This window comes from Symphalangus syndactylus, chromosome 21 (genome assembly GCF_028878055.3).
Source record: "Symphalangus syndactylus isolate Jambi chromosome 21, NHGRI_mSymSyn1-v2.1_pri, whole genome shotgun sequence".
Taxonomy (NCBI): Eukaryota; Metazoa; Chordata; class Mammalia; order Primates; family Hylobatidae; genus Symphalangus; species Symphalangus syndactylus.
In genome coordinates, this window is record NC_072443.2 from 60997672 (window position 1) to 61025535 (window position 27864).

Genomic DNA, 27864 nt, shown 5'->3' on the forward strand with positions numbered 1-27864 from the left:
AGCAGATCACCTGAGGTCAGGACTTCAAGACCATCCTGGCCAACATGGTAAAACCCCGTCTGTACCAAATACACAAAAATTAGCCGGGCTGTGGCATGTGCCTGAAATCCCAGCAACTCAAGAGGCTGAGACAGGAGAATTGCCTTGAACCCAGGAGGTAGAGGCTGCAGTGAGCTGAGATCGTGCCACTACACTTCAGCCTGGGTTACAGAATGAGACTCCGCCTCAAAAAACAACAACAAAAAAAAACAAAACCAAAAACAACAACAACAACAACAACAAAATTGTGTTTCAAAAGGAAAACCAAAAGAAAGAGATGGAGTTACTGAAAGAGTAAAGGCAGACCCAGAGCACGCCAAACGCAGTCAAGAGATCTTTATTAGCAGAGTCAGGTCAGGTCGCGCAGAAAGAGAGTGTGCTGTTGGGATGGGATATTTATATCCCTTAGGGCTACGTGGGTATCGATGATTGGGTCTGGGGGGCGGGCCTGGGGATGAGCGGGGGGAGCGGGAGGTGTTATTTTCTTATTGGGTCTTTCTTGGCGGGTTTAACATTGCGTCAGGTGTGGATAGGGAAGAAGAACCCGGAACTGTCGCCTTCTTGTGGTACCTTACGTGTCTGCGCCACCCAACAGTCCTCCCTTTTGTTTTCTTTAAGAGGGGGTTGAGGGGTGTCGTGATTCGTCTGGCTACTTCCTGCTGAGTGGGGGCGTTGTAAGAGGGAAAGAGAGTTTTAGGGAGGGTTGTTAGGGAGGTTTGACACGGGGTATGATGGGTATAATAGGAGAACAAGTCTGAGGAGGAGGGCACTATATGTGAACACCTCTTGGGGGGTGTAGTCTGTGAAGGTCCCTTGAAGATATAGATCTTCTAATGCTGTAAGCCAACCGAGAGGTAACGATGGATCAGCAATGAGCCAGCTGTCAGTGCAGAGATGGTTGAGGAACTGCTGGAATCGGTGTGTTGTTGCCATTTCAAAGACTGAAGTTTGACTGAAGGGCCGTTAGTAGGCTGTGAGACCGTCTATGGAGCCTGCTTCGTCTTCGCAGGTAGCTAAAAGTTGATAATTTCTAAGGAGAAGCTGGTTAAATGTCTAGGGATTGGGCTGTAAGTCTGAAAGTTGGGACATACTGTATCCTAGTGAAGTGGCTCCTAACCCTGTGCCTAGGAGAGAAGTCGTTAGAGAGATTCCGCGCATGATGGGTAGAAAGACTGCTCGTTTTTGTCGAGGGCCTGTGAGAGAATTGGACTCAGGGTGATCAAACTGGTAGGCCTGGAGGCCTTCGGAAAAGGAGAGTAATGTGAGTTGAGAGACTAAAGTGGTAGGTCCAATGTTGAGACATTGTAAAGGGGAGTCAGCCGGCAGGGATGCAGAGCCTCCCATTATGAGAGGAGGGGAATATACGGCGTTGGGCTAGGTAGGGCGTCCCCTACTAGCCAATCGACCGTGTGGTGAGTCAGAGCTTCCGAGTGGATCGTCATCGAAACGGAAGGACTGATGGGCCTTTGGAAGGCCAAGGGCTGTGGGCCACCTGGTACCAGGATTTTAGTGAGCAAGGAGGAGGGGCCCAGGCCAGGCGAGTGAGAGGGAGGGAGAAAACTCAGTTCCCTGGAGGCCGAGACTGGGTTTGGTAACTTGGGGTATACAGGGGCCGGGGAGGGAGGAATTGGTGGATTTGAAGCAGTCGGAAGTGGGAACTTGAGAGGAAGTCCTTGACTGAGGAGTGTAATTGTGTGACTGTAATTCGGTCTCTCCTAGCGAGATGTGCTCGTTGACTTGGGACAAGACTTGTTGAGAATTAGTTTTGAGTGTGTGGGTGATGGTTAGGGTTTGTGCTGGGTAGGACCAGGCATTGCTTGGGTATCAACTGAGGACGCGTTAATGGGGCACCAAGTGTCGCTGATGACATTTGTGTGTGAATAAGGTTGTGATGAGAGACTGCTAGGGGAGGAAAGTCCATGGAGGAGGATATAAGGGGCGGAGAGTCAGAAGAGAGGGCCTGGAGTATGAAGTTTATATTTCTGGAATAGGGGGAAGAGGAGGTGTTTTGGAGGTGCGGATCTTGAGGGGGTTGGTTGGTATGGGTGTGCGGGTATAGTTTGTAGGACGGTGTGAGGCAGGTAGGCTCCTCGTTTGATCCGGGTTGGTAGCCGGCTTCAACCGAAATGAGGCCGGTGTTGTGCGGAGAGGTCGGCGAACAGGAAAGTGGGTGAGGACTGGTTTGGGGTCTGGGTCGGGCCTGGAAAAGGATCAGGATCCCACTGAAGTGTGGGGAGTCCCGATCCGAGTCACGGCACCAATGAAACGGTAAAGGCAGACCCAGAGCACGCCAAACGCGGTCAAGAGATCTTTATTAGCAGAGTCGGGTCAGGTCGCGCAGAGAGAGAGTGTGCTGTTGGGATGGGATATTTATATCCCTTAGGGCTACGTAGGTATCGATGATTGGGTCTGGGGGGCGGGCCTGGGGATGACCGAGGGGAGCGCGAGGTGTTATTTTCTTATTGGGTCTTTCTTGGCGGGTTTAACACTGGGTCAGGTGTGGAGAGGGAGGAAGAACCTAGAACTGTCGCCATCTTGTGGTACCTTAGGTGTCTGCGCCACCCAACAGTTATCATGAGAAAACAAATCAAAGATGTTTACTAATGTAGACTGAGACACACAGATGCTAGAAAGATTCAGCAGATTTGAACAACCATCATAAGGCTTCTCACGTGTTTTTAAGGGAGTGAATAATTGAAATTTTTATTTCAAATATTAACTGAAGTGATTTGCTTTGGAAAGTCGGATCTGAAGCTGTGTACACTTGTTCTGGCAGTGCTTTTAGACTTTGCATTACACAATTTTATTGAAATGTAAAGCCTCAAACTTAAATATTTCTTGAGGCTGAAGTCCTGAGTAGTAACAGCATATAATTAACTTAAATATTGCTGTTTGGATCTATTGTAAATGATAAATGCTTTAATAAATAGTAAATGAATATATTACAAGAGCTTTGAAAAGAGAGTCAGGGCATAATTTGTGACAAACTGCTATATTCTGGGTGAAGGGGACACAGGGACAGCAGGGTGAATATCCTGGAGTGTTAAAGAATGTTGCTGGGTTCTGAAAGTGCTACAGTAACCCAGCAAGCCTTACTACAAAGCTGCTGCAGCTTTGTAATATTTAAAGATAAATTTAAAGATAAATAGATAAATAACTCTGTCAACTGGGTATTGTTCCCCCTCAAGGGTATGCATTTCTCTTTATAATATTATATAATATTAATATAATATTAATGTGAAACTAAGATTCTGTGTTATATTGAAGTTGACTTTGGTGCATCTTTCATAGTGTCCACATTTAGAGAATCCCAGAGTAAAATCCTATGGCCTTGTGAGAATTATCAGTAGAAGCAAAGTCAGAAGGTCTGGAATGAGCCAAAATGTCTGCAGTATTGCTGTGCCTCTATTTGCAGGTGAAGATAAGTGAGAATTGAATGTGCTGATCGACTCCTGAAAAGAATGTTGGGGTTCACAGGGGGTCATAGCACCACTGGCAGCACGTGTTAATTGCGAACTTTCTGTGCACCAGGTCCTGTGGAAGCACTTTTCATGATTTGACTTTTTAACCCTCACAGCACCCTTCTGGGATAAGTACTATTAATATTATTTTCTCCATTTGTCTTCCATTTCTTGCCTCTCTGTTACCTCATTGCCCCTTATGAAAAAAATGAGCCAAACGGTTTCTTCCCTATCCAAACAGGGAAAAGCGACAGTCTTGTCCTCCCACCCCCACCCCCCTTTAATTCTTTTCATTTTCAATATTAGTTTAGAGCCATAAGTAATCTAAAAGTTCATGCTGGCCATGATTTTTATTTACATCCTCTTATACCTACTGAATGTTTCAGCAGAATCTCCTGCAAGGAGGAAATGGATGGTTTTGACAACCACCATTGTATTCTTGCTTGACTTCCCTTTGGGTGGAAAAGTTAATGCCCAGAACAACTGACACAAGGCCGGCAGAGGAAGGAAGAAAACAACACAGAAAGGCCAGATGACTTACCCATTGATCTTCCAAGCTTAAATGACCAAAATTTGATTGCAACTGAACCATTAACATCCTAATATTCTGCAGAAGTACTGAGTGCTCTGTTAAAGATTCAAAAAGAATTATAGCAAAGGAGAAAAACTGTCTAGCCCAAATCCATTATTTCTAAGCATTTTTCAACTAGGATGCTTCCTGGAGGGCTATTCATTTTCACTTAAAACCGTGTTTTCTTCTGCAATTCCATTTTCAATTTTCAGGTAAGTGCAAGGAAAGATACATGCAGTGAATAATGTGTGTTGGGAGCAGGGGGTGGATGGTGGGGATATGTTTAGGTACAATGCACACGGAGACTGAGGTTGAAAGGAGGAATGTTTCGGTCTCAGTGTTTACACACTCCAAACGTGAAAGGTGTCCTGAGAGACTCCACCAAGGATTTTATGGCCAAGAGCAATTTGTTGTGGGTAATGCCAATCAGTTCAGTAAAGGTAAAAACACCGTTTGTTACTAAAACTGACATAAGAAAACTTAATATACCTTGTTACCAGACAAACAAAAAGATATGGTTTCCTAAAGAAGCACATAGATTCAGTTTCAATGTCTTACATAGATTTCCTTCTCCTAAGCTTTCTTAAGCCAAATTTCTACTTCAACAATTTTGATTGCTCCTCTTCTACAAGCCATAGAATCATTGAAAAAGTATTCTTTCTAGAACAGACTTAAAGAAATGTCTCTATAGATGCCTGTCCTCTTAGTTCATTCCTCAACCAAACCTCCTTCAATAAGGAGGTTGTACTACTCTGAAACTCTGTTTATGTCATGCCAGGAGTTGTATTCAGGTTGAACTTTCAGGACATTCATGAATCTGTTTATTCACAAATGCATTAAGAAGCCAGATGAAATAAGGGATCTGTGCAATTATCATCAATCGGTGCTAAAAGCATGAGATAAAAGGACGATGAGGACTTTGCAGTGAATAGATCAGGTTGACAACACTGGAATCACAGCTTAATCTTTTTTCCTCCTCCTGTTTTGTTCTTGACATTAGCAAGTTTTTTCTTTGTTTAGTCTGGAAAATGGCATTGCATACACATGTAGGCATGTAAAACAACAATAACAAAAAACTTCACAAAAACATAAATTTTCAGAGTAGAAAGGAAAATATCACCTTATAGTGTTGCCCCCAGAATAGTCCCCCTTCTAAATATAACTACTCATTTCTTACGTTAATAACACACAAAATTAAGAAACAGATTTTATGTGTTTTCTAAAGTGTTGCAATACTAAATATATACCACCAACTGGTAGAAATTCTGTCAAATACATAACCAAATCAACACAGAAAGAAAGAGAGAGACATAAACCTGATCAAGCTCTGGATCTATGTATTAATTTACAGGAAATGCAGAAAATAAAGAAAATGTAAATCAAAAGTAAAATTCAGTTCCCAATAATAAGCTGTTTTGACAAATGGCAAGAAGCAAAAAGAATGGAGGGAAGCAGATTACAAAAAAATTGAGAAACATATCAAATAAATGTGGGATGTGCAATGTATTTAGATCCTGATGTGAAAAAAACAATTTTATAAAGACATTTATGAGAGAAGGGAGAGACTAGCTATTCCATGATGATAATGAACTATTGTCTTTTGTGTGTATTGTACATTTTTTTAGAGCAATTATCTCTTAAAGTTGCATGGTGAAGTATTTAAAATAAAATCATATGTAGAGATTTACTTTGAATTGGCCAATGGTGAGGAAAAAAATATGTATAGGGTATCTGTAAAAATAAATTGGCCAGATATTGACAGCTGTTGGGGTTCAGTGATGGATACATGGTGATTCAGTACACTACTCTTTCTGCTTTTGTGTTGGTCTGAGGATCACATGATGCTCATGAAAATAAAAACAAAAGAGGGAGAAGACCAGAAAAACAGAAGGAAGTAGAATAAAAAGAAGAGGAGGAGGAGGAGGATGGAAAAGAAAACGAGAAAAATAAAAAAGAAGATCAAGACGATATAAGAGGGAAACAGGGAGGGTATGGAGGGGAGGCAAGAGAGGAGATGAAGTTAGTTGCATCTAAGGATATCTACCATGTACCAGACACAGACACTCTACTAAAGATGAGGGATACAGATATAAATAATTATACAACATGTTGTCAGCTTTCACAGTTCTACTCAAATACTTCTGCTGAAAACCAGGGTTTCCACTCTCATGTCAGGTCTTACGGATGCTCTTGGATTAATGTGCTTCCCATGTATCTAATTAAGGGGCACACATATTGCAAAAGCTATGCATATGGGAAGGGTCATCTAACTCCCAAGAGACTTTGGTCCCTTCCTGGATGAAACCTAGGCATGTTGTGGGGATGGAATGATTGCATCTCACTGGTACCATGCCCCTTCACCTCCGTAAGCACACAGAGAAGACGTAAGAGAATTCATCTCACTTCAGAATTTGAAAGGACATTTCAGAACCATCAGTTTTATCAAAGTTTATTTTTACAAAAGTCATAATTGAAAGTCCTAGTTAGAGCAATCAGGCAAGAGAAAGAAACAAAAGGCATCTAAATAGGAAACAAAGTCAAACTATCTCTGTTTGAAGATGCTGTGAATTCATTCCTATAAGACCCATAGTCTCAGCCCCAAAGCTCCCAGAACAATTTCAGCAAAGTTTCTGGATACAAAATCAATATACGAAAATTAGTAGCTTTTCTATATACCAATAGCATCCAAGCTGAGTACCAAATCAAGAATGCAATCTCATTCACAATAGCCACAAAAACTTAGGAATATAGCTAACCAGGGAGGTGAAAGATATCTAAAACAACAATTATAAAACACTGCTGAAAGAAATGAGAGATGACACAAACAAACAGAAAAGCATTCTATGTCCCTATATAGGAAGAATCAATATTCTTAAAATGGCCATACTGCCCAAAGCAATTTGCAAATTAAATGCTATTTCTACCCAACTACCAACTACATTCTTCACAGAATTAGAAAAAAAAAAAAAACTATTCTAAAAGTCATATGGAACCAAAAAGAACCCAAATAGCCAAAGCAATCCTAAGCAAAAAGAACAAAACTGAAGGCATTACATTACCCAACTTCAAGCTACACTATGAGACTACAGTAAACAAAACAGCATGGTACTGACACAAAAACAGACACATAGACCAATGGAATAGCTTCGAGAGCCCAAAAATAAAGCCGCACACTTACAGCCATCTGATCTTTGACAAAGGTGACAAAAACGACCAATGGGGAAAGGATTCATTCAATAAATGGTGCTGGGATAACTGGTTAGCCATATGCAGAAGATTGAAACTGTACCACCTCCTTACACCATATACAAAAGTTAACCCAAGATATATTAAAAATTTAAATGTAAAACTTAAAACTTTAAAAACTCTTTAAGAAAATTTGGAAATACCATTCTAGATATAGGCCCTGGCAAGGATTTTATGAAGATAACAAAAGCAATTGCAACAAAAATTGACAAATGTGACCTATTTATACTAAAGAGCTTCTACACAGCAAAAGAAACCATCAATGGAGTAAACAGACAACCCAAAAAGTTGGGGAAAATAGTTTCAATGTATGCATCCAACAAAGGTCTAATATCCAGAATCTATAATGAACTTAAACAAATTAACAAGCAAAAAGCAAATAATCTTATTAAAAAGTGGGCAAAGGACATGAACAGACACTTTTCAAAAGAAGACATATTCATGGCCAAAACACATGAAAAAAAATGCTCAACATCACTAATCAGTAGAGAAATGTAAATCAAAACCATAATTAGATACCATCTCACACCATTCAGAATAGCTATTATTAAATGGTCAGATGCTGGTGAGGTTGCAGAAAAAAAAAGGGAATGCTTATACACTGCTAGTGGGAATATAAATTAGTTCAGCCACTGTAGAAAGCAGTTTGGTCATTTCTCAAAGAACTTAAAACAGAATTATCATTTGACCAAACAATCCCATTACCGAGTATATACCCAAAGGAACATAAATTGTTCTAACATAAAGACACATGCACACACATGTTCATGGCGGCGCTATTCATAATAGCAAAGACATGGCATTGACTTGTATTTCCATCAATGGTAGACTGGATAAAGAAAATGTAGTACATATACACCATGGAATAGTGTACATCCATAAAAAAGAATGAGATAATATCTTTTGCAGCAACATGGATGGAACCGAAGGCCATTATTCTAAGCACACTAAAACAGCAACAGAAAACCAAACATTAAACTTTCTCGCTTATAAGGGGGAGCTACACATTGAGCACACATAGACACAAAGAAGGGGACAATAGAAGCTAGGGCCTATTTGAGGCTAGAGGATGAGAACTGAAAAACTACCTATTGGATACTATGTTTATTACCTGTGTGACAACATAACAAGTACACCAAACCCCCATGACACTCAATTTATCTATAGAACCAAGCTGCATATGTACTCTTGAAACTAAACTAAAATTAAAATTAAAAAGCCATGATTTCACTCCATTTTATCTCTAGTTGTATGTCTTCTGCGTATATTGGACTAGCTCTAGTGATTGCAACTGTAAATAGGAAGGAAAAATAGTCATCCCCAAAGAGAAACATTATATTCTTTGTGTGACTAGATGCTGTAAGAAATGTTGTGTTACTTCCAATGTCTCCAAGCCCACAGTCAGAATTAAATTACCAAAATAAGGGCGAGATGTGTTTCACTATTGCTAGAGTTGATAGCTTTACACTTGAATTTTGTTTTCAAAGTTCACCTGCATTTTCCTAGGTTCAAGTGACTTCCCTCCTTTAGAACGTTCTCAGAAATAAATCGTTCATGCCTCCCTTTGAAACTTTACTGCCCACTGGACAAGCCTTTCTGATCCTATATCTGCTAAGCTCTCATCCCTGTGTGCCAATTCTCTATTGTTTAACAACCAGCTCCCTCCATCTTTCCAAATACTTTGTGCTCTCTGGAACTCCAAATCCACACCAAGTACTCCTCAACGCAACCTTATCCCAGTTTTCAAATACTTCCTTAACTAAAACCTGGAGGTTTGCTGAGAACACTGCTTCCCCTAGGGCTCTATTAAGCAGAAGTATTTTCCCCCTTGCATAGCCCCATGTATCTCAGTGTCCTTACTTCCCAATGACACTTGCATTCTCTAATTTGTTTCTCCCTGTGTAAAACAACAAAGAACTCCTGTTCCCTTTATTCCTAACCCCTGTATGTCTTGACTTGTTTGTCACAAACTGTGAAGGGTCTGGGATTTTACTATATCTGCAGCCTGCAAGTTAGCCTGCCACAGTTTTGGGTGTTGGCGGAAGACATAAGAAGCATGGGCAGGGACGAAAGGTGTTATTTATCACAGAAACAGTAATAGCCAGAGTATCAACCTTTTCTGGCTCTGGTTCCTTGAGCCACAATTCACATAGGCTGATAGAGAAAGAGCCAAGTGACACCATGGGCTACGTTACAGGAGAGGACTCTGAGCTTAGAGAGCCTGGTCTTTGATCCCAGACAGTAAATATTGCTGACCTTTGCTCTGAAGAGAAACACTATCTCCAACTTCCAAAGTTTTTTGCTATACAAATGCCCTTGGAAAGGTAGTCTGGAACAAAAGTGGTCATTGTCTCTGCTCACAAGATGGGCAGAAACATGAGAGACCTGTGGACAATTTTCTTCCAACAGTGTTCATATCCCTTCTTATGAGTCTCAGGGTTTGGGATCCGTATTTTCCTTCTCACACTCACCTTCCTGGGCAATTTTATTCATTTTAATGACATTAACTATCAAGCGCTGATGAACTTATACTTTGTATCTGCGATACAGACTTCTGAATTCTACATCTATACATTGAGTTGCCTTCATAACCCTTCTAGTTGTATGTCTTATGGGTATATTGGATTCAACATGTCTACAGTTAAACTCTTGCCCCTTCTACCCTCCAGATCTTGCTCACGTAAATACATGACAGCTCCTGTGCTGTATATATTCTGTGTGTCCCCCAGATGAATCTGGCACCATTCTCTACACCTTGAGAAACTTACTCTGATAAACAAACACAGAGCTCTCTTACCTTTTGACATCTGGTTAATTTGGTCAATGGGAGCCGCAGGCAGAAGACTAAAGGGCAGGAGGGTGGTTTGGTGTTGCTGTTTATTGGTCTGGCTACTTCTGTGTTAGGTAGCCTCTCCTTACATTTGTTCTCCTTGGTTTCTGGTAACCACTCTGTCTGCTTGCCCTTTCTGGTTTGGAGTGGTGTTTCTCTATGTTATTCGCCCAAAGGTACTGCACTGTCCTTCACTGCCTTAAGAAACTCTTCTGGCACTTTTGGACATTATCCCTTTGTGAGACTCTGTTTAAGTAATTCCCTTTGAATGAGCCATCATTTCTGCTTGGATTCTCACTGATACATTCAGCTGCGTACGCCAGAAATGTGGGTGTCATGATTGCTCTCATTTCCCCATATCTCACCCATGACCAAATTACAGAGATTCTGATTCCCAAATACTTAGCACAGTTGTCTCCTTCTCTCCGTTTCCACAACCACTGCCCTTCTCCAAGTCATCATCCTATCTCACCTGGACTGCTGTGTGGCCTTCTCACTGGTCTCACAATGCCTATCCTGGCACCTCCTTAACACAATTTTCATACAGTAGTCAACTTACCACTAAATTGCAAACTAGGCCATGCCACTCCCCTGATTGAAACCCCTCACCTGTTCCCCACTTCATTTACTTGGAAATCAGAACCTCAACATAGTCTACGAGGCTCAGTGTAATCTGCCTCCTTTCAGTCACATCTTAGAGCCACATTCCTTCTCATTATATTCAAAATTCTGTGACCTTTTTTTTTTTTTAAACAAATTTCAAGCATATTCTAATTTCCTCTTTCTTCTATTTGAAAAAGTCTCGTTCTGGTTAACTACTACTCTCAAATTCTAGCTTAAATGTTATATTTATTAAAGACTTCTACTAATTCTCAAGTTTGGTCTCTCTGTACAATTTCCCTACTTGCCCCTAGCCTAGCATTAGGCTATGCAAAGACACAAAGAATTATGTAGTTATATTATGGCTGTTGAGAGAGGTGGGCTGGGTGTAGGTGTGGAACACAAGAAGAGAAAGAAAAGGAAAGAAGAAGCGAAAGAAGGAAACCAGGCAGACGTGAATCAGCTATAAAAAAGAACATAAAGCCAGGCAAGATGCAGTTTTAGAAAAAAAGAAATAATAGAGACAATAAACATTATGAGTTAAGAAATGAAGAAGGCCATAAATTTACATATTTAATTAATTTAGGGTCTAGGACTGGAGGCAATAATTCTAGTTAGTACTATTTAAAAAACTGAGGCATGTGGTGAGGATGTCTTAGACTGCAATGGCAGCAGTGAGGATTATCTGTTCCCCACAGAGTCTAGCACAATAAATAACTGATTTATCAGTTAGATTATTTTGTAGAAAGCTAAGTAGGACTTAGTGACAGAGTGGATAGGGGAGAGAAGTGGATAGAGAAAGGAGGGTGCAAAAACATTTTTAAAAATCTACTAAGAGAAGGCACCAAATTTGGAACTTTAAAATTGAACTCACTTAACTCATACAACAGCACTATGAAATAGACTGCGTTATCTCACTCTTTTAAAAATAGGAAATAAAAGCTTAAAGTAGAAGAGATAGGCTTTGCAGTGAGTCTCAAATCTTGGTTCTGCCACTTACCAGCTGTGTGGCTAGTTATGCTAGAAAACAAAAACGAATAATAAAAGTCATGCTACAGGGTTGGTGTGAAATGAAATAACAGTTGTAAGGAGTATACATTGGACTTGATGTCTATTGTATCCAAAGAAACCATGAAGCGATCTCCAAAAACTAAAGCAAATAACATATATAAAGAGTGAAATGATGATGATGATGACAATGATGATGATGACGATGATGATGATAAAAGACCTGAGGCCACAATATAGATTCCAAAGCCAACAGAGAAACTGGAAATAAGGGGTATTTCTGCAAGCAAGGAAACAACACAGAAGGTGAGCCCCACGTGTGCCCAGATACTTGACTGACTGCAAAGTTCATAGGCGCAGGGGAGGGCCAGAGAAGTTCAGGCTGAAAAAAGCAGAAGAGTGAAATGGCAAGAGTTGGAGAGATATATAAGTAGCTGTAGACTGCAGGAGAGGCAAGTTTGCAGTTTGATTGTAGGTAACTATCTTCTAGAAAACAGCACAATGTTCAGAGGAGCATGACAGAATTCAGAGTTGCTTTAGCCACATCCCATATCTTTTGATAATGAAAACAGGAAAATTTGTAGCATTAGTTGTTATATAATGAAAAAATGAAGGCTGCAAATCAATGAGCTAAGCCAGGGGTAGACAAAGTATGGCCCACGACATGTTTTTCTATGTCCTACAAACTAAGAATGGCTTTTAAATTTTAAACAATATGGTTAAAAAATAGAAGAAAAAGAAAGCAATGTAAGACAAAGATTGTATGTGACCCTAATCCTAAAATATTTATTATCTAGTTCAGAAAAAGTTTGCTGAACCCTAATCTAAGCCTCTTCTTAACAATCTAGAAAAGAAGAAAGGAGAAAAAAACTAAACAAAAAGTTACCAGAAAGAAGGATATAAAGACAACAGTAGAAATAGATGAAATAGAAAACAACACAGACAATAAAGAAAACAAAAGTTATTTGTATAAGGTTAATAAAATAGATAAGGCTGGATGCAGTGGCTCACGCCTGTAATCCCAGCACTTTGGGAGGCCAAGGCAGGTGGATCACCAGCCTGGCCAACATGGTGAAACTTCATCTCTACCAAAAATACAAGAATTAGTCGGGCGTGGCTGGGCGCGGTGGCTCACTCCTGTAATCCCAGCACTTTAGGAGGCCGAGGCGGGCAGATCACAAGGTCAGGAGATCGAGACCATCCTGGCTAACATGGCAAAACCCCATCTTTACTAAAAATACAAAAAAAAAATAGATGGGTGTGGGGGCGGGCGCCTGTAGTCCCAGCTACTCCAGAGGCTGAGGGAAGAGAATGGCATGAACCCGGAAGGCAGAGCTTGCAGTGAGCCAAGATTGTGCCACTGCACTCCAGCCTGGGGTACAGAGCGAGACTCTCTCAAAAAAAAAAAAAAAAAAAAAAAAAAAAAATTAGCCAGACGTGGTGGCAGGGGCCTGTAATCCTAGCTACTCGGGAGGCTGAGGCTGAGGTTGCAGCGAGCCGAGATCGTGCCATTGCACTCCAGCCTGGGCGACAAGAGTGAAACTGTCTCAAAAAACAAAACAAAAAATTGATAAATCTCTAGGACAAACGAATCAAGAAGTAAAGAAAGAAAATAGAAGGCATGGCTGGGCACAACGGCTCATACCTGTAATCCCAGCACTTTGGGAGGCCACAGTGGGTGGATCTCTTGAGCTCAGGTGTTTGAGACCAGCCTGGGCAACATAGTGAAAACCCATCTCTACTAAAAATACAAGAAAACTACCCAGGGGTGGTGGCACACACCTGTAGTCCTAGCTACCAGGGAGGCTAAGGTGGGAGAATTGCTTGAGCCCTGGAAGTCAAGGCCACAGTGAGCCGAGATCAAGGCACTGTACTCCAGCCAAGGCAACAAAGTGAGACTGTGTCCCAAAAATAAAAAAAATAAAATATAGAGAATGAATGAAGCCTCATCACTACAGATTTGACAGATACTAAATAAATAATAAGAAACATTATGAACAAGTTTTTGTTTTCCAATAAATTAAATAATTTAGGTAAAACGAAAAAAAAAATTAAGAGATATAAACTACCAAGCTCACTTAAGAACTAATATATAATCTGAATGTCCTTGTATATGTTAAATAAATTGAATATACATTTGAAAATCTCCCCAGAAAGTAAAGTCCAGGCTCAGATGATTACCTTTGTGAATTCTACTAAATATTTTAAGAATATATAATATTACTAAAATATGCATGAACTCTTTCAGAGAATAGAAGAGGTTGGGGCATTTTCTAACTCATTTTTTTGTGGCCAGCATTAATCTGATACCAATGCCAGAAAAAGACACTACCAGGGAAGAAAACTATAAACCAATATTCATGATTAAAAATAGGTATAATATTCCTCAGCAAAACATTATCCAATTAAATACAGCATTATATAAAAAAAAAATACATCATGATCAAGTATAGTTTATCCTAGGACTGAAAACTTAATATTTGAAAATGAATCAATATACTTTGTGATATTTACTAAAAAATAAAAATAGTATTATCATCTCAACAGATACAAACATATCCTTTGACACATTCATCCATTTGTGATAACAAAACTCTGCAAAGAGAATGAAAAGAAACTCCTTTAACATTATATAGAAAGTCTATAAACATTTGCAAAATCTCTACAGCTGTGATCATATTCACTGATGCCAGACTGATTTACCCTACGATTGGGAACAAGGTAAGGTACTCCCATTATTACTTCTGCTCAATATTGTATTAGGAAGTCCTTATCAGTGCAATAAAGCAAGACAAAATGCATTGAAGTAAGAAAGCATTGTGTCACAGATGATGTGATCATCTATATAAAAAATTCTAAGAAATCTATAAATGAGTTACTATAAATAATAAACATTGAAAATTTATAATATTCAAGGTCTACATACAGAGTTAATTCTATTTCAGTAATGGTAGCATTAACAATCAAAAAAGAATTACGATGATACTATTTTTACAGTGACATGACAACATGAAAAACTTAGGGTTGAATTTAACAAAAATATATACACGATCTGTATGATGAAAATAAGAAAACGAGAGAAATCAAAGATTTAAATAAACAGAGAGGTATATGATGTGGATGAATTTAAAGGCTCAATATTAACATGTCCATTTTCTCCATATTGGTATACAGATTGGATGGAATTGAAATAAAACTGCTGCTTCTCTCATTTGGTTGTGCACTAAAGAATTCACAGATGAGACACGATGAGAGCATTTTTATCATGATACAGACAAAATTCTATTTCCAATCCCATTTTTCCTAAGCCTTCTACAGATATTCAACATTCCTTAGGGAATATTGAATACTGAATATTGAATATTTAGTTGTGTCAATGAATTTGGCATGGATATCTTTCATCTAGAATAGTCCTGGAAGAAAACTTCTCAGCAGAAGAGATTGGAAAAGATACTTGGACCATGACCTATAGAATTACTTATGCCTCATTCACTTTCATGGAATCATTCACATTATTTTTCACCATATAACCTTTTATACTGAAACACAGTAAGGCAATATGACAGGATTCACTGGTCTGTCTTACCACATACCCTTCTACCCGGTCAAAGAAAAATGACAGAATAGCTTACTGAAGACTCAGTTATTGTGCCAGCTAGTAGACAACACATTGCAAAGTGGGGACAACATCCTACAAGAGGTGGTATGTGCTTTTAATAGGAACCAATATATAGTGCTGTTTCTCCATCAGAAAGAACACTGAGCTCCGGGAAGGAATGGGAGTGTAAACATGTGCATCACTATTATGCCAAATAACTCCTGTGCAAACACAATGTTTTCCATGGGTGCACATTTGATCTCTGCTTATGTAGACTTCTTGATTCTCAAGATAAGAATGTTTGCACCAGGGTACATAAAAATGATTCCAGTGAACTGGAAGCTGAGACTGCCACCTGGCCATAATAAAATATTCTTTGTCTTCAGAATCACGCATTTTCACCATTATTGTGTCCATAGAAGGTTTCTTCCTTCCTCGATCTCTTCTCTTACTCTCTACTTTCCTTCTTAATTTTTTAATTCTGGTTGGCATACTCTAGCTTTCCTTGATCTATGGATTATTGTCTTTCTTCAGTTGTGAAAATTCTTCAGTCATTATCTGTTTATAAATTCTCTCTTTTCCATTCTCATTATTCAATTCTGGGACCCAGGGCTGATTAGTGTTGCATTAACTCCCTTATCCTCCATACACTTCCATATTTGCTATACTTTATTGTCCTGTGCTGCATTTTCTTTCAGATATATGTTCTAGTTCAAGCATTCTCTCTTTGACTGTGTCTAATCTTTTTTAACCCATCCATTCAGTGTTTTATCATTTTTGATAGCCTTCAGTTGATAGAACACATTGGCAGGATTCCACATTTATTCATCTATTTTATGCATGGTTTTATTCTAAATCTATTATTCTAATTTTTTTTTAAAAAAAAAACTAGATGCTGGGCTAGGTGTGGTGGCTCACACCTGTAATCCTAGCACTTTGGGAGGCACAGGTGGGAAGATTGCCTGAGGTTAGAAGTTTGAGACCAGCCTGGCTAACATGGTAAAACCTCATCTCTACTAAAAATACAAAAAGTTAGCAGGGCGTGGTGGCACATGCCTGTAGTTCCAGCTACTCGGGAGGCTGAGGCAGGGGAATCGCTTAAACCCAGGAGGCAGAGGTTGCAGTGAGCCAAGATTGTGCCACTGAACTCCAGCCTGGGCAACAGAGCAAGAATCGGTTTCCAAAGCAAACAAACAAAAACAACTAAATGCCTTGGTTTACTTATATATATTATCTTTGTTTACACTGGCTTTCACTCCTAGTGTTTTCTTTGTGTTTTATCAGCTTTAATTATCAGATAATAACAGTTGATTAATTTTAATTTAAAATTTTTGACTCAGGCCTAAAGAAGACATTCTTTTCTTGAAAATAATTCCTGCTGGAATCCAGAAGGCAAAACCCACCCGCTACTACTTTATTTCTCCCAAAGCAGTTCCAGCTTCATGCTTGAGTCTCAGATTTAGCAACTCTACCTTGTAGCTTGTTCAGGGCCCTTTGGAGTATCTGGGAAGCCACACTGCTCAAAGTCAAGTCAGTCCCCTAACGTAACTTCATGGCCCATCAGGCTTCTTCTCAGGACTAAAGAACAATAAAAAACACTGTGCCAGGAATTTAAACCTTAATATTTAGCATTTGAATGTGTATTTATTTCTCTATAACGGAGTCTACATATTGCTCCACATACATCTGTTGTTACTCCCATAACTACCACATTCAGGTTGTCCAATATTCATAGAGTGTACTGCGGTGAATAACAGTGAACATTCATGCAATGTTTTCTACACTCCCAAAACTGTCCTCAGCACTTTACGTTCATTATCTTACTTAATGAAATAACCATCCAATGAGGTGTTTGCTGTTATTATTATTGACCTCTATGGGCAAGAAAACTGAGACTTAACTTAAATAACTTACCCAAAGTTATACAGATAACAAGTGGCTAGTCAAGTTACTGAACTCCAGCTGTTTGGCTCTCAGTCCCATGTGTGAATATTTTTAATAGAAGTACATTTTGCATAGTCATAAGTGAACTGTTTAATCAGTTTTGACAAATACATATCAATAAGAAGAATATTTCATCCTCCAGAAATCTCCCCCTACTAAGAAGGAACTATTACTTTGTTATCTAGCACCATAAATTAGTTTTGTCTATTCAAGACATTCAAATAAATAGGATCATACAATATGTAGGTTGGCGGTCTGGATTCTTTCACTCAGACAGAAAATTTTGAGATTTATTCATTTTGTTGCATATATCAACAATCCATTCTTTTTTTAAATGATAGATATTATTGTACTGATTGTATAGACTAGAGTTTGATAATTCACTTTCTTTTTGATGCACATCTGGGTGATTTCCAGTTTGGGGTACGTGTGTCAAGTTAGCCCAACATAGTTTCATGAGTGCCAGCTGAAGATGTGGAACCCCTGGTTGAGAGCCAAGCACAGCAACAAGCACAGTCATTATGTTCACACTGGGCCCCTCCCCACAACTCCCTCAAGTCCAGCGGGGGTAATGCAGAGTGGTCTAGGTGGATGCAGAAGGCATAATGGGTTTGTGTTAGATCAGTTAAACTCTGGGCTTCAGAAACTCAAATCTTTTATAAAGGATTTTAAGCAAGCCTATCTGACCTGTGCTCCAGAGAGAGATATTATCTTTATTATATTTGCTAGTAAGCAAACTTCCCTATACTCCATAGGGATACCCTATCTGTATCTTCTGAGACTATGTGCTACAGAAACATCTTGAAAAGATAATCAGTGCTTCTATTTGCAAAATAAGCAGAAACAAGAGAGGCCAATGGAGGACTGTCTCCACAACTGGGCTATTATGAATAAGCCGATGTGGACGTTTCTGCACAAGAGTTTTGTAGACATATGTTTTCATTTCTCTTGGATAAATGCTTAGGAGTAGAGTTGGATAGCACAGATCGGTATGTGCTTAACTTTTAAAGAAGTGTTCTAAAGTAGTTATAGCATTTACGTTCTAACAGCAACGCATAAAGTACTGGCTCCTCCATATCTTCTCTGATGTTAGATGTTATCAATCTTTTTCATTTTATTTCTGTGTAGTAGAATTTCATTGTGGTTTAATTTGGATTTCTCTGGTGAATTATGACAATGAACATTTTTCTTGTATGCTACTGGCCCATTGTATGAAATCTAACAGCTTTCCTTGCCAAACATCTTAGAAGCTGAACATCCCAGGTTACCTAAATTTTCTACTGGAAGAAAACAGTAGTTCAGAAGGCCACAGGAATATGGCCAAAATTTAATTATTTATTAAAAAAAGATTATATAGACTGCAACCATTAAATTATACTTTATAAGATCACAACTACTTCCAAGTAGTTTTTCATTTTTAATTTTATATTTACTTATTTATTTGAGATGAGGTCTCTCTATAGTATCCATGCTGGCCTTGAATTTCTGGGCTCAAAGTAATCCTGTCTCAGCCTTTGAGTAGCTGGGAACTACAGGCATGCACCATCATGCCCATCTCACTACTTCCAAGTTGTAAACTGCAGCTAATTCTGTGCCATTTAATACATATTCTAAGGAGCCAGTTAGAACATAATTTTTCTTTTGTGGTTTCTAAATGAGCTAAAGGAAACAGCTTATAAGATGTTTAAATCATATTTCCCTAAGGGTTTAAACTTTTTACAAGGAAAAATTAGGCACTGCTTATGTTTTATTTTTAAATTGTGTTAACTCTTTAATGCCAGGGAGATGCCCCTTCTATGTATCATCGTTTATTGTTTACAAGAGTAGAGCAAAATACTTTGGTTCAAATTCCAGTGCTGCCAGATGCTAGCCAAGTGACTTTTCGGCAAGCCACTTAACAAACCTCTGAGAACTTTGCTTTTATCTTTCTTTGTAGTAGATTGTAAATATTACCAGCTCTGCCAACTCTACTGAGTTGTAGGGAGGATCAAATGACACAGGGGTATTAAAACAATTTAAAGACTCTAAAGTGCATCTCATAAAAAAGATAAATCTGTACCCAAACATATGGAAAAATATTCAACCTTGCAAGTTTTCCAAGAAATACAAATCAAAATAGAGATAACATTTTAGTAGTTTTGCCAATGGCTGAAAAAATTAGTAGAGTGCTTTCAGAAAACGGCTTAGCAATATATTTCAATTGTCCAAAAATGTTTGTACTCTGAATCAGTAATGATAAAAATAGGTAATGTGCATTTTATTGTCATTTACCACAGGCTTCCTATGTCAGGCATTGGACTAAGCACTTTACATGTATTAACTCATTTAGTTATTCTCCTTAAAACACAAAACAAAACAAAACAAAACTCTATCATCATTATTATCATCAACATTTTAGAAATTAGAAAACAGGCACAGAGATGCAAAGTCACTTGTGTTAGGCTTCATAGCTAATGAGGCAGGAATTGAAATTGATTTAAGGTGATTTAGCGTCCAAGTCTTTGTTCTTTACTACTCCATTTAACAACTTGTAGAAATGCATCCCAAGAAAGCAATCCCCCTCAAAAAGAAGAAGCAAGAGTTATTGAGTTATGTCCTGATGTGTTTTAAACATACCTGCAAACTTCATAAATAATTTTAGTGAAATTTCTGCAAATGATAATATATGAAGTCACTGGGTTATTATATAACATTTTAATCAAGAAAATTAACAACAGATATAGTGTGTATGTTTCATAAGATAAAAAATACAGTTTAAAGGTACCTGAATTTCTTATTATTATTCTGGGGTCACAGAATTATCAGAATTGGGGGTTCTGCCTGTGCTAGCATTGTAAGTTTTCCCCTTTTGTGCTGAAGTTTATAGAAATCATTAGGACAAGTAGTTACGGGATACACCTTATGTCTGACTGTGTGGCTGTTAAGGACCACACAGGACTATAAATGGTAGGCAAACACCTTCCCATGAGTGACAAGACCAGGACCACAAACCCGAGTGATATCATGAGCAGTTCTTTCTTTTCATGAGTAAGCACTCATGAATGTACACTTTTCAAGAGCAAGCACTCATTAATAGTACAGAGCGAATGAGATATCATTCAATCACCATTTTAATGAAAGAACACACACTATTGTGTTGAAATCACAAGAACATTAAAAACAGGTGAGCAATCAAACAGGCTGTCCCAGGAGAAAAAACGTTGAACCACAGTTAGGCACTCTCCCAGATTTACGACCTCTGCAAATTTTCTCCATCAGAGAAGTGAAAGCTCTTTTTCAAGGAGTCTTGTCTTTGCCCACATTCTTTCCCTACTCTTGGATAACAAAATAACTAGTCATTGAATGGCAGAGACACACTTCTTGGTGGACCAACTCAAAAGAGCACAAAGCCTAGAGTAATGAGCTCCTTTTAGAAACAAAGAAATAAGCTCCTTTCAGAAACCCGTGTTTTCTGTCCCAAAACACAGAAGCCTGTAGACATATAGGTCACTCTGTATCTTTTCTTTGCTGCTGTAGTGGCTGGTGCTGGGTCCTAAATATTTTGCGCATCATTTTCCCTACGAGGGGTCTCAACCCAGGTGGACAGCTTGGAACAAAAGAAACAAAAAGAAACATAAGGCTTTGACGTCTGCCAGACCTTGTTTTGGATTCTGGCTCTGCCACTTTCTAATTGGCGACTGACCATGAGCCTGTCATGTCATTAACCTCGCTGACCCTGAGCTGCCATTTTGTACTGTGTGACCTTGTGCAGATTGCTATGTCCTCCTGAGCTTCCATTTACACACTTACAAAATAGCAAAAATAATCTCAGAGGGGAGTAAAAAAGATCAAATGGGTTTTACTTTTCTCAATTAAAACTGGTAGTTAAAAATGGGACTTTTGAAGATCACTATCATCTGCGCAAAGTGTTTAAGTGAGTGACCAATGCATAGCAAAGTGTTCAACACATATTGCTTACTATACTTTTTAAAAACATGCACAAAATTAAAATCTTCAGTGTAAAACTTCCAAAAATATAGAAATTTTTATTTATTTTGATTTGTATTCACCTACAGGAATAGGTATTTGCAGGAAGAGACATCATCATTTAAGAAAGTACCCAGTAAGCACGGGTTATTATTTTTACTATTAGGGTTTTAACCCTTTGTGTAATTACTTCTTCATAACACATAAAATGCAATAATTCTTCATAACATAAGAGCATTGAATGTAACAATGATCAATGCAGAGAAGATGTGGTCAAAGCTGAGAGGTTGATACATTTCTTAGTCCTCTATTCCTGTAAATTCATTTTAAAGGAACAAATGGCTAATATATTACAGTTTATTGAATTTTGGGATTTTCACATTTTTCCTTAAAGTGGGAACACTTGTCAACTCAAATATATACAGATGTTGCTAATTTCTTTTTGTGTCTTGTGGAAAACAACATAATGGGCTTCTGAAACATTTATCACATGCAGCCCAAAAGATCCTACGAAGCCTCTGATTTAATCCATTTGCCCAGGATGGTCTTCCAGCAAAAGATGCTGCTTCCGTGTTGTAAGTGCAGCAAGCTGAGCACCTTTAGGAAAACACAAGCACAAAACATCTCCTCCTCCTCCAATCTGATCAATTGCATTGAAATGTTTTATGCAAAGCAGATTTTTGGTTTTAAGCCTGGAAAGTAAAATTAGTAGTTTTTCAACAACCACTTGTAGTTCCAAAACAAGTAGTTCCTCAATAACTACTTGTTAAACTCCCACTGTAAGCCCGATACTGGCCTAGGGCTGGGGATGTGAAGATGGGGACAAACGAGCAGCTGGTTTTATGGAGCTTGAAGCCAAGTACGAGATCGACATTCATCTCATATGCACACCAAGGAGCACAGTGTCACAAACAGGTGAGTGTCTCTCAGAAGGACAGGAAGGTGGCAGAACAGATAGTAAAGAACCTGCCCTAGATCGTGGTGGGAGCTTCAGTGGAGACTTCCTTAAATAGGTGACACTGAGATGTGAAGGGTGAGTGATTGTCAAAAGTTGTATTGGGAAAAAAAAAAAAAAAATCCAGGCAGAGAAATAGCATATATAAAGGCCCTGTGGCAAGAAAAATGCAGACACCTCTAGAGAACTAGAACATCAGAGTCCCAGGAGTATGAGATAGGGCCTTGCTATCAGGTGTACAACAGACCATGCTGAGGTTTTAGTCTTGTAGAAACCTGACCAACATGGAGAAACCCTGTCTCTACTAAAAATACAAAATCAGCAGGGTGTGGTGGCACACGCCTGTGATCCCAGCTACTCAGGAGGTTGAGGCAGGAGAATTGCTTGAACCAGGGAGAGGGAGGTTGGAGTGAGCCGAGATCGTGCCATTGCACTCCAGCTTGGGCAACAAGAGCAAAACTCCATCTCAAAAAAAAAAAAAGAAAGAATGAAAGAAAGAAAGAAAGAAAGAAAGAAAGAAAGAAAGAAAGCAAGAAAGAAAGAAACAACGTATGATATGGCCACTGAAATGTCTTAAATGTTGAGGAATTAGTTTTACATGTTAAAAATAGCACCAATCTATACTTTTAGTGCTTCTTAAAACTCAGTAACTTATTTAGCAATCTCAAAACTCATCCAAGGAAAGAAAGAATCTATTGATATATAGTCTGTGCTGGAAGTGTGATTTATAGTCATGTTAACAGCCACACAGGCAGACATTAGAAGTCCAATAACTACTTGTCGTAGTGATTTCTGTACACTTCAGCACAAAAGGAGAACCATTTCAGCTTGGTTCTTGGCATCTTTTTCTTTGTATTCTTTTTTGTATTTTTTTAAATTTAATTTTAAAATGTAACTATTTATTATAAACTTGACCAGAACCTGTGTGTAACAGTTGCATTTTTTCTCTAATAAAAAAGCAACAGCATCTTGTAATCCAACATTTTCCTTCCATTGTGAAGTTCCCACTTCTGCCAGTGCATTGGACCACTTTGGTAGCTCAATTTACAACAGCTACTCCGAAAGTCCTTTGAGTTTCTTAAAGGTATTATTTTGTACCACCTTGGTTTCACACTATTTCAGTCTCCACCATTTGCCTTAACAAGGCTGCCGGCTTGTGTCTGCCCTACCCTAAATGGACAGAAGGTCCCAAGCAAATGAGATATATTCAGAGAGAATTTTATAGTCAGGGCTACAATTCCCTCTTGTATAACTATGCTGCCTCTGAGACAAGGAGTTTGAGCTCTGTCTTTTCTCTTTGTACAAACTGCTAGCTTTTTATCATTATGAAAAGGCAGAACATAAACTGGAAAATACTGCCCTATTTTAATTTCAAGAAAGGAGAAAAGAAACAAGGTCAGATCACTTCTCCACTACAGCTGTTTATCAGTGTGGACCAAGAGGGATCAATCCAGGATCATTATCAAACACGTTCTACTATGAGCCCTTATGTGCCTGGGTGTCACAGACTGAGGAAATTGCTATAGAAGCAAAACTACCAAGTTACCGAAAAATGAGAAAGTATCTATTTGTGTTCAGTTTTCCAAGGGTCTGGGGAGGCAACTAGGCATGAGAGGAGAAACAGTATAGGGAGAAATAAGCTCTATGTACTTTTGGGTTGATCCATCTGAACCACAATTTCATCACGTGTATAATGGAAATAATAACCTCTCGTGGACAGTCAGGGCTGTTGTGATCATCTCTGGTGACTACACATTCCTGGAAAAATTGTCTACTGTTATTTTCTAGCTCAGCCTCTTACTTGTTTCTTTCACAGCACTAATCACAACTTGTAATTATTTTCCATATCTGCTTTTGGTTTTCTTTCTGCCTTCTGTACTGGAATAAAAGCTCCCTGAAAGCAAAGACCTTGCCTGCGTTCTCTGGCTCAGCACAGAAACTGGCCCAGTGCAGCTCATTTGTCGTTCACTTGTTGAGTAATTAAATGAGTGACGGAGTACATGATTAAATGAGTGTATGCACTTAGTTGTTGGGATTATTAAATTTTTCTCATTGGTAGCTACAGTCTCAGAGAACTCACAAAGTGTCTCCAAGGTTAGTGTCTTTTGTATTAACCTGTAAAAAGAGGGCATTACTTACCCTGACTATCTCACAAGGCTGATATGGGGATCAAGTAGAATAACATAAACATATACAAGTGTTTTGTTATGTGCCTAGCATGATATAAGGCAACAGGTATTTAAGGTAAAGGAAGAATAATGCTTTATATGAAAATAAAGGAAAGATGGGCTATTTAAGTCATGGGGGAGCCCTGACTTTTCTTTTTTCTTTTTCCTTTTTTTTTTTTTTAAAAAAAAAACGAAGGCCAAAAGTAGGATCAATCACCACTATCAACAAAGACAACCACAACAATGGCACCTAAACCCGTTGAGCGCCCTCTATCCCTACCAGGTATTGTTCTATTTAATTCTTGTGAATGAGCCCATATAGTAGGGACTGTTGTTATCCCTGCTTTACAGATGAGGGGATGGGAAAGACCGTTGGGAATGTCTGAGTAACTTGCCCATGGTGACACAGTAACAGAAACAGCTGGGATTCAAACCCAGGGAATCTGACTCGAGTCTTAACTTCTTTTATGAACAAATTAGTGAGACTGAAGCAGGCAGCTTGAATACTGTGTTTCTACACCAGTGAGGCTGTACTTAAGCCAGCACCCAGCTTTCAGTGCCCAGGATGGTAAACAATAAATACTATTTAAAGATGAGATTGAAAAAATTAGCAGCCTCCATATGTGTTCGCCCACATACCTGGATCTCCTCTTCACAGAATCAGGGGGACAAAGTTAGAATAGCTCTAGAAAGTTTTTATCTGGAGATATATATATATATATATATATAGAGAGAGAGAGAGAGAGTTGATATTTATTTTGTGATCACATTTTATTCTGTAGAAAAATAAATATGATGCTATACATACCATAAAAACCTAAAACGCTTTTAGTATCCATATTTCTCTTTGGTGGGTGGGGGTGGGGGGCAGAAAGCCTCTATTGCTAGAAACTCTTCTAAGGAAGGCTATATTCTACTGTAACTTGCTTGATGATACTTGATAAGTCATTGAACAACTCTTTCTTATACCTACTAAAATGACTCTAAGCATCCAATTTATAATACTTCTATTGCTTATAAGAGGCACTTTGTTTACAAGAACTATTGCTGAGAAGACGCATATGAATTAATTTCCCTAGTTCAGGAATTCCTTCTCATTGACAGGCAAGCCTGACAGAATTTCTGAATATGGAAAGGCCATAACTCCCAATTTTAAAGATGTTGCCTGTTGGAGTTAATGAGAAAGAAATGACACACAGCTCAAATAATTATGGCTTCTAGCATTTATGGAAAGAGCTTTGCCTGAATACTCCCGGGCTTTCAAGTTGGTGTTCCACTGTTTGGCTTGCTTCTGCACAGAATTAAACACAGTTGCCATGGGTGACTTAAAGTGCTGTATGGCAGGAAAAAAACTGAGAGAGTGTGCTGTGAATTAAAATGGCATTCAGTAGAGACCCCTTTTTATGCTTTGAAGAGTTGGTGGCTGAAGGAAAAATTTATTTACTTCAGGGTCCATCTATAAACCTCTATTTCATAAGGCTGAAGATATCCAGTCTCCACTTGGGCATCTGGTCAAGATTTGGGAAAATGAGGTTTGTGAGTAAAATCAAAGATCTGGCTTGCCATCCATCTACTTTGCTTGTACTTCAGTTAGTGTCATATGGTAATATTCTAACACATTAATAGATCAACAAATGTGCCTTTTATTTCCTCTCCACCATTTATTTTCTAACCATGGTAGTTTCAGAATTCTTCTTCATTGCTTTTGGGAAGGATGGTTATAATAAAACACAGAAGAACAATGGAAGTAAAAAGAAAATAATAATAATAAATAAAGGACTGACCTTTGTGTTCTAAAAGCCAGTGTTATATGGTCAGTACTTGGTTCTGTGCTTCAAAAATACTGAAGTATTAAGGACATGAAACATATGCCATATACAAAAAAAAATGGAAGGATATGAATGGATCTAAATTAGTCTCCTTGCCCAGCCTGTAATCAAGACATTCAGGAGTGACAGATGAGAAGGCAGAAACTAACGGGATATGTAAAAGTTAAATGCTGGTATAAGCTCCTGAAGAGCTCCTAGGCTCTGCAGAGCTGGTCACTACAGTTGCCGCTAGGCACATGTGGCTGTTTACATTTTAAATAATTTTAAAAGTCAGTTCCTTAGTTGCATTAGTCATGTTTCAAATGCTCAGTAGTCAGATAATGAAATATTTCTGTCATTGTAAAAGGTTCCGTTGGTCAAGTCTGGTCTAAAGCAAGGGACCATTTGTTTATTGTCCATTTGTTTATACATTGTGGTTGCCTTGTGTTATGGGAACAGAGTAGTTGCGTCAGAAACAGCCTGAGCCATAATGCCTAAAATATTTACTACCTGCCCTTGAGAGGAAAAGCTCACTGACCTGATCTAAAGGGATAGAACACTGAGCAAAAGTTTACTGCTATGGGCCTGTTTTTTGAGTGTTTGAGACAAGGTCTCACTCTGTCACCTAGGCTAGAGTGCAGTGGCATGATCACAGCTCACTGCAGCCTCAACTACCTGGGCTCAAGTGATCCTCCCACCTCAGACTCCCAATGTAAGTAGCTGGGACCACAGATGTGTGTGACCACTTCTGGCTATTTTTTTTTTTTTTTTTTTTTTACTGTTTGTAGAGACAGGGTCTTGCTATGTTTCCTGGGATTTGGCCCTATTTTTTAAAAATACAGTATTATAAAATGTATTTTACTCCTTTAAAAAAAAACAAAAACAAAAACAAAAAACTGAAGAGCTCCTAGGCTCTAGAACCTCCAGCAACCATGGTCACAGGAAGAAACTGGAGTCATCAAAACCAGAGTTGTACCTGGAGAAGCCCTGAGGTCAGGACCAAGAATCCATGCTGCAGTAGCCTTCACATCTTCACTACTAAGGGCAGGAATGGACAAGGTGCATTCCTGGAGATGGATTCACGGCTAGTGAAAAATCATGCATGCCAAAGGATCAGAGCAAAGCCTCACAAATAATTTTCAAGTCCTTGGCTTTAAAAAAATCTCTTTGTAACTAAGGTCCAGGCCTGTGGACCATGTGGGATAAGGGGTTTTAAAAAGATTGAATTTCTACAAAACGATAGGATGGAGATTTGAAAAACAAAGTGAAGTTACAGAAAACAACCAAAAGTTCAATTTTTTGCACTAGCAATTTTATGATCTGAGATTTGTACCTATTACAAAACACAACCATACAGAAGGCTATTCTAATTATTGCCCTCAGAATCAAGCGTTGCCTAATCATCTTGCTTATCTTCTCTCAGATTTATCCAGTGGAATAATTGGCAATTAACATAGGTGGCGCTATGCTTCCCTTGAAAAGAGGTAAAATTTTTGTTCTTAAATGCCTTTACAAAATTTATTGATTTTTAAATAATACAAGAAGATAAACTTTCATATTTAAGTGACTTAAAAGCAAACCCATAGAGTTAGCATGACACTTACTATGATTTAATGTTACACTAAAGTCTATTTTTAACAATTATACATGAAAAACTGAAGTCTAGAAAT

General features: G+C 38.6%; 1 protein-coding gene and 1 long non-coding RNA gene across 9 annotated transcripts in view; one reads left to right on the plus strand and one right to left on the minus strand.

The window, feature by feature from the left end:
* Positions 1 to 27864, minus strand: part of GRM7 (glutamate metabotropic receptor 7) — an 879282-nt gene that overhangs the window by 295087 nt on the left and 556331 nt on the right. The window lies entirely within an intron of this gene.
* On the plus strand, positions 999 to 27678 carry LOC134735481 (uncharacterized). 3 transcript variants are annotated; one of them, XR_010118648.1, is made up of 4 exons: positions 999 to 1048; positions 3887 to 4283; positions 24583 to 24669; positions 27618 to 27678. It is a non-coding gene; the product is annotated as an uncharacterized lncRNA (long non-coding RNA). The 3 variants fall into 3 exon arrangements; XR_010118647.1 differs by lacking the exon at positions 999 to 1048 and adding an exon at positions 3243 to 3454; XR_010118649.1 differs by lacking the exon at positions 999 to 1048 and adding an exon at positions 3524 to 3570.